The sequence below is a fragment of the Ostrinia furnacalis genome, unplaced genomic scaffold, assembly GCF_004193835.3.
Source record: "Ostrinia furnacalis isolate ACB-3 unplaced genomic scaffold, ASM419383v2 OfSCF4162, whole genome shotgun sequence".
NCBI lineage: Eukaryota > Metazoa > Arthropoda > Insecta > Lepidoptera > Crambidae > Ostrinia > Ostrinia furnacalis.
The window spans coordinates 13,654-27,913 of record NW_021134401.1 but is presented as its reverse complement, the minus strand read 5'-3'; the positions used below and the strand labels follow the sequence as shown (position 1 = coordinate 27,913).

Genomic DNA, 14,260 nt, shown 5'->3' with positions numbered 1-14,260 from the left:
CAAACTATAACTTTAAAGAGGATAATTTCAATACAGCTACCCACTTTTATAAAGAGTGAGACGTAGTTTAAATGAAAATAACATTAAGTCCAAGCTAAGGTCGTTTTTTCTGGAACATATTTCATAGCGGAAATGCATTTGCCTAGTATGGGTACGACTTATACGAACAAATTATATAGTAACCTCTTGGTAAGTCGGCTCGACAATAAAATTGTAACTTTTATTATGTTTTTTCTTTGTTTCTTTGTAGAACGCAACTGTTTGATTACTAATTTAATAGACTGACCGCATCAAGCATTGCAAACAAACCTCAGTGGTTTATGCCAATGCATTTAATTGTAATATGTTTAAGAACTAAAAGTTACAGAACTTGATTCATATTTGAATATTATTTGGGTATACTTTACAGAAATTATGTAAACTTTTAACAAGTGTCATAACATAACAAGAAAAAATATTACGAAAGTTTATAAAAAAAAGCTGTTGTTGACAAGTTTCAACAAAGAGACATGTTTACGCTTCTCTTGTAATCTACAAATGCAAAAAATTTCAAAAGTTATTTTGTCAAAATTTTATGTCAGATTAAGTTAAATTAATATTTTCAGCTTACATTTTCGTATAAAATATGCAGTATTTTCGTAAACCTCATAACAGAAATCCTTAGAATGTTAGCGTATAAATTATTCTCGCCAAAGACAATATTATTATATTTGGTTGGATATTTAATTAACTTTTATCAATATTAAAATCAAATTAATACACTTATAAATTGATCTAAATAAGAGTATGCGAGTGACATAACCACGGTTTATTTTTAAACTTATTTTAGACAACGTTTATTCTCTTAAGAAAGGAATTGCGTGTAAGTTATAATGTCCAAAAGACACCCAAGCATACAAAACTGAACATTATCCACTTTGATATAGGTAGGAAAATTACAAGTGACCTTTTCGCGGCCACACACGATTTGTAACGGGGCTCGACTATGGTAGGGTTAAGCAATATAGAACAAGCCAATCCATATACGTCAAAAGGCAAGAAACTTACTCCCCAAGGAGCATTTTCGCGTGCCTCGGATGTATAATTCAATATGCCTTAATTTGCCTTCATTTATTAATAACCTGGTTCGTCGCAGGCACTTTTCGATTTAGGCAACTTAATTTATTTACACTTTCAAGTACTTAACGTACGGAAATGTTTTACGTTACTTCACACCGGTAATTTAGTATATACTCATGTCAGTCATGTTATTTTGGTAGTCTTGTTAATTTGGAGACTGAGGCAAAATTGTTCGATCCTTGATTTGAGATTAACGATGCTTTATGACAAACGCTATACTTATTCAGTACAAATCCCTATGTTTCAGTGAAGTATGTTTATGAACTTTGTAAAAGTCTCAGTTATTAAAATTAAAATAAATCATTGAATATGTCCAAATCATCCTGTCTTAATCAAATCATTTGGACAGGCCACCGTAAAGTGCTAGAATGATAATTATGATCATTGCAAGTTCATTTTGATATTATAATAAGGCTGTAAAGTTTCGCCTAAATCCGTTCAGTAGATTTTGCGTTAAAGACATCCATACAAACTTTCGCATTTAAATAGAATTGACGTAAGAGGGAAGATACTGATGCCACCATAGCAACAGAGCTCTTTGAATCGAGAGCATCAAATCATGTAACTACTAAGGCTAAGCTATAGAAGTATTCTAAGAACTCCAATAATGGTCATCATTAACACGCCAAAGATTCACACAAATCTTCGTATCATAAGTATGAATATTTCCTAAAATTCATCTACATTTCCAAAGAAAATCCCTCTTCAATTTAACCCACGTAAGTACGGCATAAATACATGGATTACAGGTGCAATAGCACCTCCTACTCTCAAGGCATACGATCTCATTAATTTTAATTAGCAAGTTAATTTCAATAAGATTTGTACGTTTTCGTGCGCTTCTCGCTTCTCGAAAATTAGCTATCGTAGGATTTACTATAACGAAGGGTACCATAACATCTACTATGAAGTATCAGGTATTTGTACCGTTTTATTTAACACAAAATTTAATTATATAAAATTTTCGTTTTTAGTTAGAATTAGGATGATAGATTTTAATAACGAAACTTGAACTATTTATTAAACTGTTAAATGAGCAAAGAGTGTAAAATAGAAATCTGAAATATTTTATAAAAGAATTCAGAAACGCAAAAAATTAAACAAAAAGAATGTTCTTCATAGCAAAGAAAAATAAACGAAGTCCAGCTTTGTCCAGTAGGTATTAGTGTCAACTGAATGGATCCCTTTGTGTATCGGATCTATAAGTCGCTAGAAGATAAACATAAGTATGATAGTAAATATTGGAACGCTCAATGTCAGCCTATGTCAAGAAGGATAGCCTAGATGTCCTTCTAAGCCCAATATATCGCGGTTAAGTAACATTTAGCTGGTTTGGTTTTGGCATGTAAGTATAATTTACGATTATATTGTTACTTTAGATTATGGTGGAAAATCCATTCATTTTCTAAAATCAAGGCAATGAGTATAAAATAATATTACTTCGGACGTAAACCGCGTTTACTCCAAAGTTTATAATGAAGGTATTAAAGTAAAATAAGAATACCTATCTTGTTACCAGACGGCAGTCCACAATAAGCTCTTAAATACGTCAGCAAGCACTATAAAACGAGTGATAGAAGAGCGCAATATTTTATTCTGTATAGGGGAGTAGGTATTTTGATTTCATACGTTCGTAAATAATGCAGTTTTAAGGGTTGATTTATAACTAAAATCTATTTGGTTCGGACGAGAACCGACAAAACAGTTGCAACTGTAACTATATTTTTTTCCACTATTAAAATAAATGTTATTGACAAGAGGAATTAAAAAATATTTATTATGGAAATTACAACATAATAATAAATAAACACACTTCTTGTTATGGCACATAGTGGCACTATGAAGATAATACATCTTCCTAAACACGCAAACGCTAGTTTCTTTCTTCTTCAAAACTATCTCAGAATTAGCCCTCAGCCTAACTTTCAAGTGATCAACAGAGTGGTGAAACTAAACTTATCGTAGTTTGTACAAGATGAAAAAGATATTACAAACTACGAGTTTGTTCGCGTAGACTTGGAGAGAATTACTAAAGAACTTCGCAGGTACCTACTCGTGGTTCACATTCAATCTTTCGAAGTTTGGTATATCTGATCCTTCAAATTAAGACAGAAGTTTGATTATGAGTATTATGACCTATTTCCGCCTCAGCGACATGCTCAAGAACTTAGAAGTTGTGGGGATCGTATTCTATTATGATTTTGTACTAAAGTAGGTACTATCAAGATAAAAGTTTTAGTAAGTAGAAGTAAGCTTATAAAATTGTTAGCTCACGCTAAATATTAGGGGCTTCCTACTTATTTTTTGTGTAGGTAACACCAAAGAGTAATATTACTCGAAAGTACTCAAACCCAAATGTAGGATGCTAGAAACGTTACTTGAGTGTAATATACTATAGCCCTACCTGGTGTCCATCATTATTTAAGACGCAAAAGTAAATTAGCGTCTATTCTTTAAAAGATTTGATTGAAAAAAGCGTTTTAATACATGTTGAAACATATTTAGAATTACGCCAACAAGCCCTAACATTGTCTCGCAAACTGTACGCTTCCCAAACGGTGAACAAGGACAAAAGCACAGTAATACTTTCCGCCAGAATGGCTCTCTAATTAGTTAACAGGTCCTCATTACAGCCCGTTGGGGCTATTAGATAATTAACTGATATCAGATTCCGGGAACTTGTTACTTTTTTAATTAATCTCTGTATCTCGCCTAAGGATACAATGGGATTGGACAAAAAACTGCGAAGACTGTCCAATAAACTTTTAAAATATTTGAGTTGTGCCTTTTTTGTTGCCTTTGGTTTTAGTTCGATTGTTAAGTAAGACAGACATAGTAAAAAACTGCTTGAGTAATGGTTTTTCGTTTGGATAATATCATAAGTACTAACCTCACCTACCTACAATATTAAGCTTAAAAATCCTTGATTTCTAATAAAACAAGAAAATCGTTTTCAGAAACAACATACTTTGGCACTTACGGTATACAAACAGAACATTATCAGTATTCGTAAACATGCAAACGCTAGTTTCTTTCAGTTTGTATCTTCAAAACTATCTCAGAATTAGTCGTCCTCAAAAAAATATAATTACCTACCAAAATTACCCCAGCAAAATTATAATGTGTGTCTCTTGCATTCCAAACAACACACACTCTAACTTCCAGTTCTCAATTTCCCCTAATTACCACCATCAATCATAATCAAGACCATGTTTTTGTATGGGGCTGTATGCCTTTTCTTGTTAACATATGCATGGTTCTGAGGTTTAGTGGTAATACCTGTCTCTAACTACGAGCTTCCAGGTTCGATTCCAAGTGAAGCAAACATTTTCTGCTCAATTTGTTTGATGGTAGGGGTAAGACCGCATGACCAAGGCTGTCACACTCACAACATGGTTTTCAGCATTATTGTGTTTCAGCAATATTGTCGTGTTTCAGCATAGTACGCAGAACTAAAGGCAGATGGGTCAGCAAGGTTCTGGAGTGGAGGCCGCGTACCGGAAAAGGCGGCGTGGGCGTCCACCCACAAGATGGACCGACGACATCATAAAGTTAACAGGAGGGCGCTGGACGCGCAGGCCGCTACCAACCGGGCAACATGGAAAGCATTAGGGGAGGCCTATGTTCAGTATGGCTCAGATGATGATGATGATGATTTGTTTCAGCAATATTGATAGTAAAACAACTACATAATTCATCTGTGAGTTGAGGATTCCGGGTGATACTAGCTTCCAACCTTTATTCAGGTTTTGTTCAGGCGACTAGTTTCCCGGGTGTGGTTAAAAGCGTTTTATTCAAGTTAAAGTCTCTATGGACAAGATCATTTACCCGTACTGAAACCCTTTTCACTCTAAATAGCAATTTCTCCCTGAATTACAATACCGTTAATTACCCTTCGTCAAACATTATAATGAATCTATGTAGGTATCATTAAACCTATGTGTGCTTATATATGCTTATAATTAAAATGTTCTGAGGGGTTTTCAGCTGAATTGAGCTTTTATTCATCTGAAAAAATAGACTGCTATGTTAGCTAAATAGGAACATGAACGGTTTTTATCGCTGAACTATTTAATTTACAAGGAATAAAGAATAAACACTCTCCAAAATTCTAAATTGTGCATTTAGCGATAACGCCTGGAAACAGGCCTCTCTCCCTGTGCGTTTCGGAGGACTAGGCACACGTCAGATATCGCATATTGCCCTTCCAGCTTTTCTGTCTTCTGCGTATGGTACAGCCGAACTCTTTAATAAATTACTATCCCCTTCTTTAGGGGTAGTGGAGTTGGCTCACCTCGCAGAGGCCAGAAACGCTTGGACTAGGGCATGCCCGGGAGCCGATCCACCTACCTCTCTATCGTCTCAGAGGCAGTGGGACGAGCCGCTCTGTTTGCGTTTTCAGAGTGATCTATTGGCTTCCTCCGAAAATGCTGCAGAGCGTGCTCGCCTACTAGCGGTCTTTCAGGCAGAGTCCGGTTATTGGCTACATGCTCTTCCTTCGGCCAATATCGGGACTCTGCTTGACAGGAGTACACTGTCCCTTGCCATTTCCCTTAGACTTGGCGTCAAGACAAACCATCCCCATCGCTGTCGTTGCGGTACTCGCGTCGGTGAGTTAGGACACCATGGCCTCTCATGCCAAATGAGCGCTGGTCGAGTCTCCCGACACGCCTGCATCAATGACGTCATCCGCAGAGCTCTTGTCGCCGTCAATGTGCCAGCAGTTTTAGAGCCTAACGGCATATTCCGTGACGACGGCAAGAGACCTGACGGCATGACGCTCATTCCCTGGAAGCAGGGACGTCCTCTTGTGTGGGACGCAACATGCGCGGATACGCTTGCTCCGTCTCATACAGGAGGTACCTCCCTTGCCGCAGGCGCAAATATGCAGCTCTCAATGAGAGTTATATATTTGTGCCGTTTGGGGTTGAGACTATGGGACCATGGGGTCCAAGCGCTCGTTCCTTTTATACGGAACTGGCAAAGAGGCTCACCGAGGTGACCGGTGATCAAAAGGCTGGCAGCTATTTTGGTCAGAGAATTAGCCTGGCCATTCAACGTGGCAATGCTGCCAGCCTTTTGGGCACCATTCCTGACTGCGGCGCTGGGGGTGAAGTATTTTTTATATTGTAAATAGTTTTTATCATTAGTAATTTTTAAATTTTAGTTTTTAAGTCATTTTAAGTTAATGTAATGTATTATTATAAAATAAATAAATATTAAAGCAAAAAAAAAAGGAATAAAGAAGTAGTCTAGTTCAGCCTTGTGAGATTTTCTCCAAGTATTAACTATTTTTTTCGTTCTGCCTAGAATTGGAACCTCTCACTTTGAGGCAGTTCGTTCGTTCGTTTCAGCCGAATGACATTCACTGCTGGACAAAAGCCTACTCCGAGGATATATCGAGAGAGTGTCAGTCAGTAAATACTAGACCACATATTGCCCAGATGACTTCTATTTATAAGTAGGTACTACCCGGACCCTTACTGTAGTTCTGAGACAAGGACTTGGGTTTGCCTCTGTGGCAAAGCGCTTAGTGCAGATAATGATATGTAATACTGTGTAATGATGTGCAATAATAAGATTTGTAATACCCATCTTACTCATAAAATAATTACTTCTAAAATAGAAGGAACTTTTTATAAAACAATTATAACGAATCATTCGATTGGTAAAGTAAGTAATAATCAATATGATGTCTGACTGACTGACGCCAAAGTTCCAAACCAAAAGATTAGAGAAGATTTAGTTAGTGAAATTCAAATCTACTTAAATCGAAGCGGTCCCTTCGAAAACTTGGAACGGGAAGTAAAATTCGTGTTAGCATAGTTCAGGAAATGGGAACGGAAAGTGGGAAGTCTGGAGGGTAGCCAGTTCGAGTTCAAGGCCAGACACCCTTGGCTGCGAGCCCGTGCCCCTGAAATGAAGACGAATCTTTTCCCCTCTAAGGAAATTGTAACAAATGTAAGCGAAACTTGGATTTATAGAGCCGTTTTTATGAAGTACTAGCTGACCCGGCGAACTTCGTACCGCCTTAGCGTAGAGATTTTCTTAATATTTTTTTCCGTAAGAACCATCCTTGGACTTCCACAAACATTTAAAAAAAAGAATTATCGAAATCGGTTCAGCCGTTCACACGTGATGCCGTGACAACGCGAAACGGGTTTCATTTTTATATATATAGATGTGGTTGCCTGTCAAAAGTAAAGCCCTATAAAGTGGTAGGCCTCATTTGATTCAACGATTGGAGATACAGGTGGTCAGTGTCAATTGAATATGTGCCAGACAACATCAGTGTTTCAAAGTAACAAACTAAATCTATTATGAAGTATTAGTTTATCTGAGGGATAATAGGACATGACCTAATAAAGTAATTTTAAAGACTGGCCTAAACAAGAAATGGTATACCCGAGAAATATAGAGTTCATAAAGTTTCATGACAGTGTATGTAGTATGCGCACGCGATTTTAAATTTTTTGTCGAAAATCTTAGTTCGTGATTTCCAATATCCAAAAAATTACTATCCTAGGGTAGGGTAGGGAAGCAGATATTAAGCTCGCGATTTTAAAATTGTATCTTCCAATGCTGAAAAAACTGCAATTCTAGCCCGAAGCAGTTATATTCTATCATTCAAATATTCGCAATATACCCAGCATTTTCCACGATTCAAATGAGACCATCAAAATATTATTTCTAACATGGAAACGAATGTTACGAAAATTGAGCAAAATCAATTTCACCTGCCATTTCTGACGCTGCAGACTTACCACGTCGGTGATTCGAGATATTTTACGTCAAACCTATGACCTTACAAGTCTTTCGATTTTAACGATTTCTGAATGATAAATTTGTATCCTTAAAGATCGGACTCTTATGCAACCTATACTTCCATACTAATCATCATCATTTGTAACATGTTTAGTACAATAGTTTATTAAGATGACAATCTATATATTATAAATGCAAAAGTAACTCTGTCTGTCTCTTTCACGCCTAAACCACTGAACCGATTTTGATGAAATTTGGCATAGAGATAGTTTGAGTCCCGGGAAAGGACATAGGATAATTTTATTTTATAGATAGGTTTTTGAAACAGGGACGCGCTCGATAAAATTTTTCTGTGACAGACAAAATTCCACGCGGGCGAAGCCGCGGGCGGAAAGCTAAATAGACTATAGTCGAGAAAAAAACGAATGGTGAAATCTACGGTACGGTATCTTATCTTATTATCCATTATTTAATAAGTATTTCTTTTATTACTAACAAAATGTAGACTCTACAATGAATAAAAATGTATTTTGTGAAATTTTTCAATTAATAAAATAAGTGACTGAAAGCTGAAGCATCCTTTACCTTATACGAAGCATCCTTCACTTTTTTCAATTTCTATAGGTAATATCAAATTTTTCAATTTAAATTCTAATGAGCGTTTGAGTATTAATTAAGGGCCCTTGGAGTCCTGTTAACGTTAATATAATTAATTTAGTAAAAATGGTTTCCCATGACATCATTACTCCGGAACCTAAGCTGTGTGGGTAATCTTACGATAATTAATTATCATTAGACAGGCCAACCAAGTGCCTTTCAGACTTGTTTTATTCGTATGTGGGTATTACGTATTTTCAGTATAAAATAGTTGGGGACTTTATTATCTCAAAAGAAAGACATAACCTAAATATTTATTTGCTTGAGTTAGGATTGGGTTCTCCAACAATGGTCCAGCCGAAAGGGATCGAACTAGCTAGTCAAACCATTTCTCAAAACGGCAATCTGATTACATATCCGATTGCTTAATCAGGTCTTCGGTGGTCATATTAATTTATTGAAATAATAGTGATACATGAAATCTTTGCATGAGACTAACAACGAATGATGTTGTCAAACAAATTCACAAACATTACTACATAAGGTCTCTCACCGGTGGATGCATAGGTTGACACACGAACCTATCACAGAGCTCTATTCAACGCTGTGAGTTTGATTTGCTTCTTCACTTAAGTAAGCATCGTTTGTGAATACGGGCGTAAGTAAGTTTTGACACGATTTGACCGACATCATTCCAAAATAAAATAACTTGAAGATAATTACAACCGTAGACTTTGTGCCACGAGTCCCTGGAGGAAATTAATAAGATACCTTTTATGTCATATTAATATTATGAAGTATCAGTGGAGGTCAGATTGATTTGTTAGGTGTACAATCGTTTAAGTGAATTGCCCTTAGTCTATGCTTAAGTGTTCGACCTCGCATTGTATAGGCTTTCAATAAATTAATGTACAACCTTCTGAGTTACGTATATAATTATGTTTCTAAGCTTTCATTTGGTATTTTTAATTGACATTTATAAAACTTATACTGATTAATTTTTCAGATACTATAGGTAGTAAAGTTTTGTGTTTTATTCGTTGATAAAAAATTCAGACACGAAATGTATGAAAACGTAGTTGTTTGCAAAACTTGTAGTAATAGTTCTTATGTGTTTTTCCGCAAACCTCGACGATTATAGATTTTTTTTTATATTTTAGTAATATTAGGGTATAATGGGTGTTGATTTGGAAATGAAAAGTACAGGTTTTATCTATACTTATAATAAATCTGTAGAGAGGTCAATTCTGTACATGAAATATATTTTCAAAATAACTATCAGGGGGTGATTAGTGATCGATACTGATGCCAAAAATGCAATCAGTAAAATTTTTGTCTGTCTGTCTGTATGTTCCTTATAGAAACAAAAACTACTTGACGGATTTTAACGAAACTTGGTACAATTATTCTTCATACTCCTGGGCAGGTTATAGGATACTTAGGAATTCCCACGGGAACGGGAATTAGCGGGAAAATTCTTTTGTACGAAAAATCTAAACCGCTTAAGTTAGAAGCTTGAAATTTGGCATGCAGGTACCTTAGTAAACTTAAAGCTTAGTTACAACAGGATATTGCAAAATTCCCACGGGAACGGGAGTTAGTGGGAAAAAACATTTGTCGAAAAAATCTAAACCGCGTAAGATAGACTCTTGAAATTTGGCATGCAGGTACCTTAGTAAACTTAAAGCTTAGTTGCAACAGGATATTGCAAAATTCCCACGGGAACGGGAGTTAGCGGGAAAAAACATTTGTTTGAAAAAATCTGAACCGCGTAAGATAGATGAAGGGGGTAAAACGAGATTCACGCGCACGAAGTCGCGGGCGGCCGCTAGTTGAACATAAATATATTTAGTTTGAAGTAAAGCAATTAATATTTTATTATTAATATTACAAAATATTTTCTATAGGTATAATAATATTACAAAATATTTTCTAAGATACTGTTAAATTCTTCTTTCAATTACAGGGTTGAATCTTTCTCGTGCTTGAAGTAGGTACTTTTATTTTATTTGACGCAGCAAAATGTGAATTTTCCCGCATCTGGTGATCTTACTACAGCAATCCACTGACTCCTGGTGATGTTGATGAATGCTAGATCTTCATACGCATAGACTTTTACTCTTCAAAGGTCCCAAAGGTTTGATGTTGTGTAAAATAAGGGTCTGATAGACGTGCTCATGTTTTTTATAACACATTTCAAAATTAATTGTTTATTTTATGTTTTCAGCGCAGTGTGTTGCGTTTATTCTTACGAAATGAAAGTAAACGAACGCCTGCGCTACAACGGCCCGTATTATCTCAAAGTCGGAATAATCAGTGTTTTTTGAACTTTTCAATATGAATTTCTCAAAAGCATGGATGGGTTTTTGTGATTAAACCTTCAAAATAATTTTATTGTTATTTATTTAAAGTTCAAAAAATACCTGACGGAACTCAAAACTTCGCATCCCATCAAAAATAATGGTCGACAAATGAGACTGAAATTGAGTTTTGTCCTTTGTCGGACAAGGAATAAAGAAGACGTACATTAAAATAATAATCCCATGAGCGGACAGAAGCCAGCAGATTGAAATTAACTCTGATTGACTGATCCCGATTTATCGAAAACCTGCAATCGGGTTTTGCCTTCGTAGTACATTTGTCAGATGAGTTCTCGATTATATCTTTTTGTTATCGAATAGACTTCAAGATTAACGATGATAATGACAAAGTAAGATAATTTTTTCGCGACCGTCATGTTGCTGAGTAATCAATCATGAATCTAAATAATTTGTTCTAGTCACTAAGGCTTATTTCTTTAGCACGTAGGAATACTTTTTTATTTTGTAACAGACTGTGTGTTAATAAGATAAGAGTTGCTTATTTGTTATTATTTTTAATATTTTACTAAACTCTGTCGGTCTCAATAATCTATTTTATTAAAAACTAGTGACAAGCCCCGGCTTCGCACGGGTGCCAAGTATACATTAAACCTTCCTCTTGAATCACTCTACTTATTTATTTAAAAAAAACTGCATAAAAATCCATTACGTACTTTTAAAGACCACTTTAAGAATAGATAGGGACAGGCAGCGGAAAGCGACTTTTTTATACTAAATAGTGATGTTCAGAAATACTAAACCTAAACTTAGGTATTCATTCCGGTAGTTTATTTTAAAACGTTTGAATTGATTTGCTTTGTATTTTTATGTAGGTAAATCAGCAACATTCAAATTGAAAAAGTATTTAGAATTGTAAATTTTGTAGACGGCTTTCATTTTTCAATTGCAAATAAGACAAACAGTGTAGATAATAATATTAATATTTTTATTTGCTGCATTAAACAAATTCATTTACTTGAACTAGGAATATTTGAATCAATTTTAATCACTAAAATGTACATAAAGTTGACCGTGTTACTTTTATAATTTTATTGGACTCTAATAAAAAATTCAAACCTTTTAAATATTTTATGAAAATAAAATCCCGTCAAAAATTATCACAAAATGTGAAAATAAATATCAAAGCTAGATTTTAGTATATTTATTAAGTAAATATTAAGTTTTACTATTAAAATCGTAATTAATTTTACAGTACAAAATGTTAACCCTTCAACTATCACGCAATAATTCTCTGATATTTAAAACAAAACCTACCTTATATCTTTAAACTAAATTTAACAGGAATCCTGATCTCACCGCTTTTTCTCGGATCACAATACGAATATTACTCGCACAAAGGGAAATATATTTTGTGTCGGCGCTACACCTTCGGCCACCCTCGAATAACAAATAGAGGCTTCGATGCTTATTTACTTATTTTCTAAAGTAAACACGAGTTAACTGAAAACCTGTTGACTTTTGTCTTCCTGTTGTAAAGTATTTATTTTTTTGACTCCCGAAAGATACGAGTAACGTTTATTCGTGTTAATTATAAAAAATATAATGTTAAATGCCGATAAAACTGGTGTATCACTTGATAATTAATTTTAGAAACCAGGTTGTACCTACTGATTCAAAATAAGTAATATATTTTTGGTTTAATTTTTGCGTTAATATTCATTAACCATTCTATTTATTTTTTAACAATTGGCCAGCAAGCAATTTAAGTTAAATAATATGTCGCACAGCCAAATCGATGTAAAAGCCACGCCAAAAAATGCCGTGAAAGAGGCATCTTCAAAAATTTTTTTTAGTTTAAACGTGTGAAACCGTATAAAAATCCGTTTTCAAATAACAAAATATTAACAAAAGGAGCTCGCAACTGAAATATTGAATAAATAAAATAAAAATTAATAAAAATTTAGCTGAGAACAACTCTTATTCAACAAAAAATAAAATATTTGAAAAACAAATTGAAGTTAAAAAAATTATATAATTTGCACCCCTGAAATTAAATTGAAAACCCCTTGTGTAAATCCCGAAAAACTCATTTAAAATAATTGGCAACTAAATTCAATATTTTAAAATAACCACAAAATAAAAATATTTTTGAAATGAAAATTTTAAAAGGAAAACCCTAAGAAAACTCCTCTGCAAATGACTTTAAACCGGCCGAAAAACACCCGAACACGAAATTAAAAAAAATGAAATTCAAAATTTTAAAAATATTAAGTTAGAAAAATTCTCACCCAAGTCCAGTGCCGCGATCCCGGCGAAGTTTGTTGGTTGCGGGAGCACGTCTTTACTTGGAGGAGTACTGAGCGCGAATGGCAGTCGGGAGGACAGGGCGAAGCTCGTTGGCTGGAAGCCGAGGCGGCCCCCGCCAGTGTCACTTGGGCGCACATGCGCACACCGCCCGTCGCCGCATCCGCCGCACGGCACACGAAGCCTGCGGGATGGAAAAATTCCGTGACGTGTGGCGCTCAGGGGTGCTCAAGTTGGAGCTTTTTAGGAATCATGATTGCGTAACGATTTAATTTTTTTATGCACCGGTATTCTAATAATAATAAACATAATTTAGGGTGATTATGCTAATTTAATAACTTGTGAAAAAAAAACAATTTATAACGAATTTTTTTTTTCATTTTTTTTGAAAACCGTTAATTTTACGAAATAGGACTTGTTAATTTTTTTAATATTCTAAAAATGAGCTTAGATTTCACTATTATTATTCTTGTATTTAACAAGTAAACAGAACAGCAGCGGTAGGCGCATGTAATCACCACAGAACACGTACCGCGTTGTCGTAGGGCAGGAATTACGTGACTTGTCATAAACTGTTGGAACGCGGCCATACGACGCCGAAAGCCGCTGTGACGCGTGACCACGTCACTTTTTATGGAAAACGCACAATAGATCATAGTCTAATTATAAATTAAAACTTTTGTATACCCTATTAAATATTTATTCTCCTATGCAAAAGTGTGATATAAATCCGCCAGCCCAAAATCCGTCTAAAAGTGATATCAAATGCATTTTAATAATAATCATAAGTTGAAACTTGAAAGTAAAAATAACATTTAATTAAATTGCTGATTCTCTAAAGACGGAACTTTTTCTTTACCAAGACTTTTGCCAAAAGACTGAAAATTATTCACAAGTTTTTTTATAACCGTATTTAGTGCGTGCTCACGTTTACCTACATACTTAATTCAACTGAACTAATAAGGACAACATTTTAATACAGAATCAGTTTTGCACCCCTGGTAATATTATGCATGAAAAATATCGTGATTCTTGAGAATCATCTACAATTCAGGCATTGTGTCCGGCTGCACACGTCATTTAGTATGCACCACTAACACATTTATCCCTGAAGACATGCCATTTACAATTCGACGTTTCTTTTTATTTTATTG

The 14,260-nt window shown here is 34.9% G+C and overlaps 1 protein-coding gene across 1 annotated transcript in view; it reads right to left on the bottom strand.

Moving 5' to 3' along the window:
• The window catches only part of LOC114358994 (uncharacterized), a 200,162-nt gene extending 186,902 nt beyond the window's left edge, over positions 1-13,260 (bottom strand). The window contains exon 1 of the mRNA XM_028313210.1: positions 13,091-13,260. The gene's annotated coding sequence lies outside the window, so the exon portion shown is untranslated. The remainder of the gene's footprint in view (positions 1-13,090) is intronic.
• Between the last annotated feature and the right edge of the window lie 1,000 nt (positions 13,261-14,260).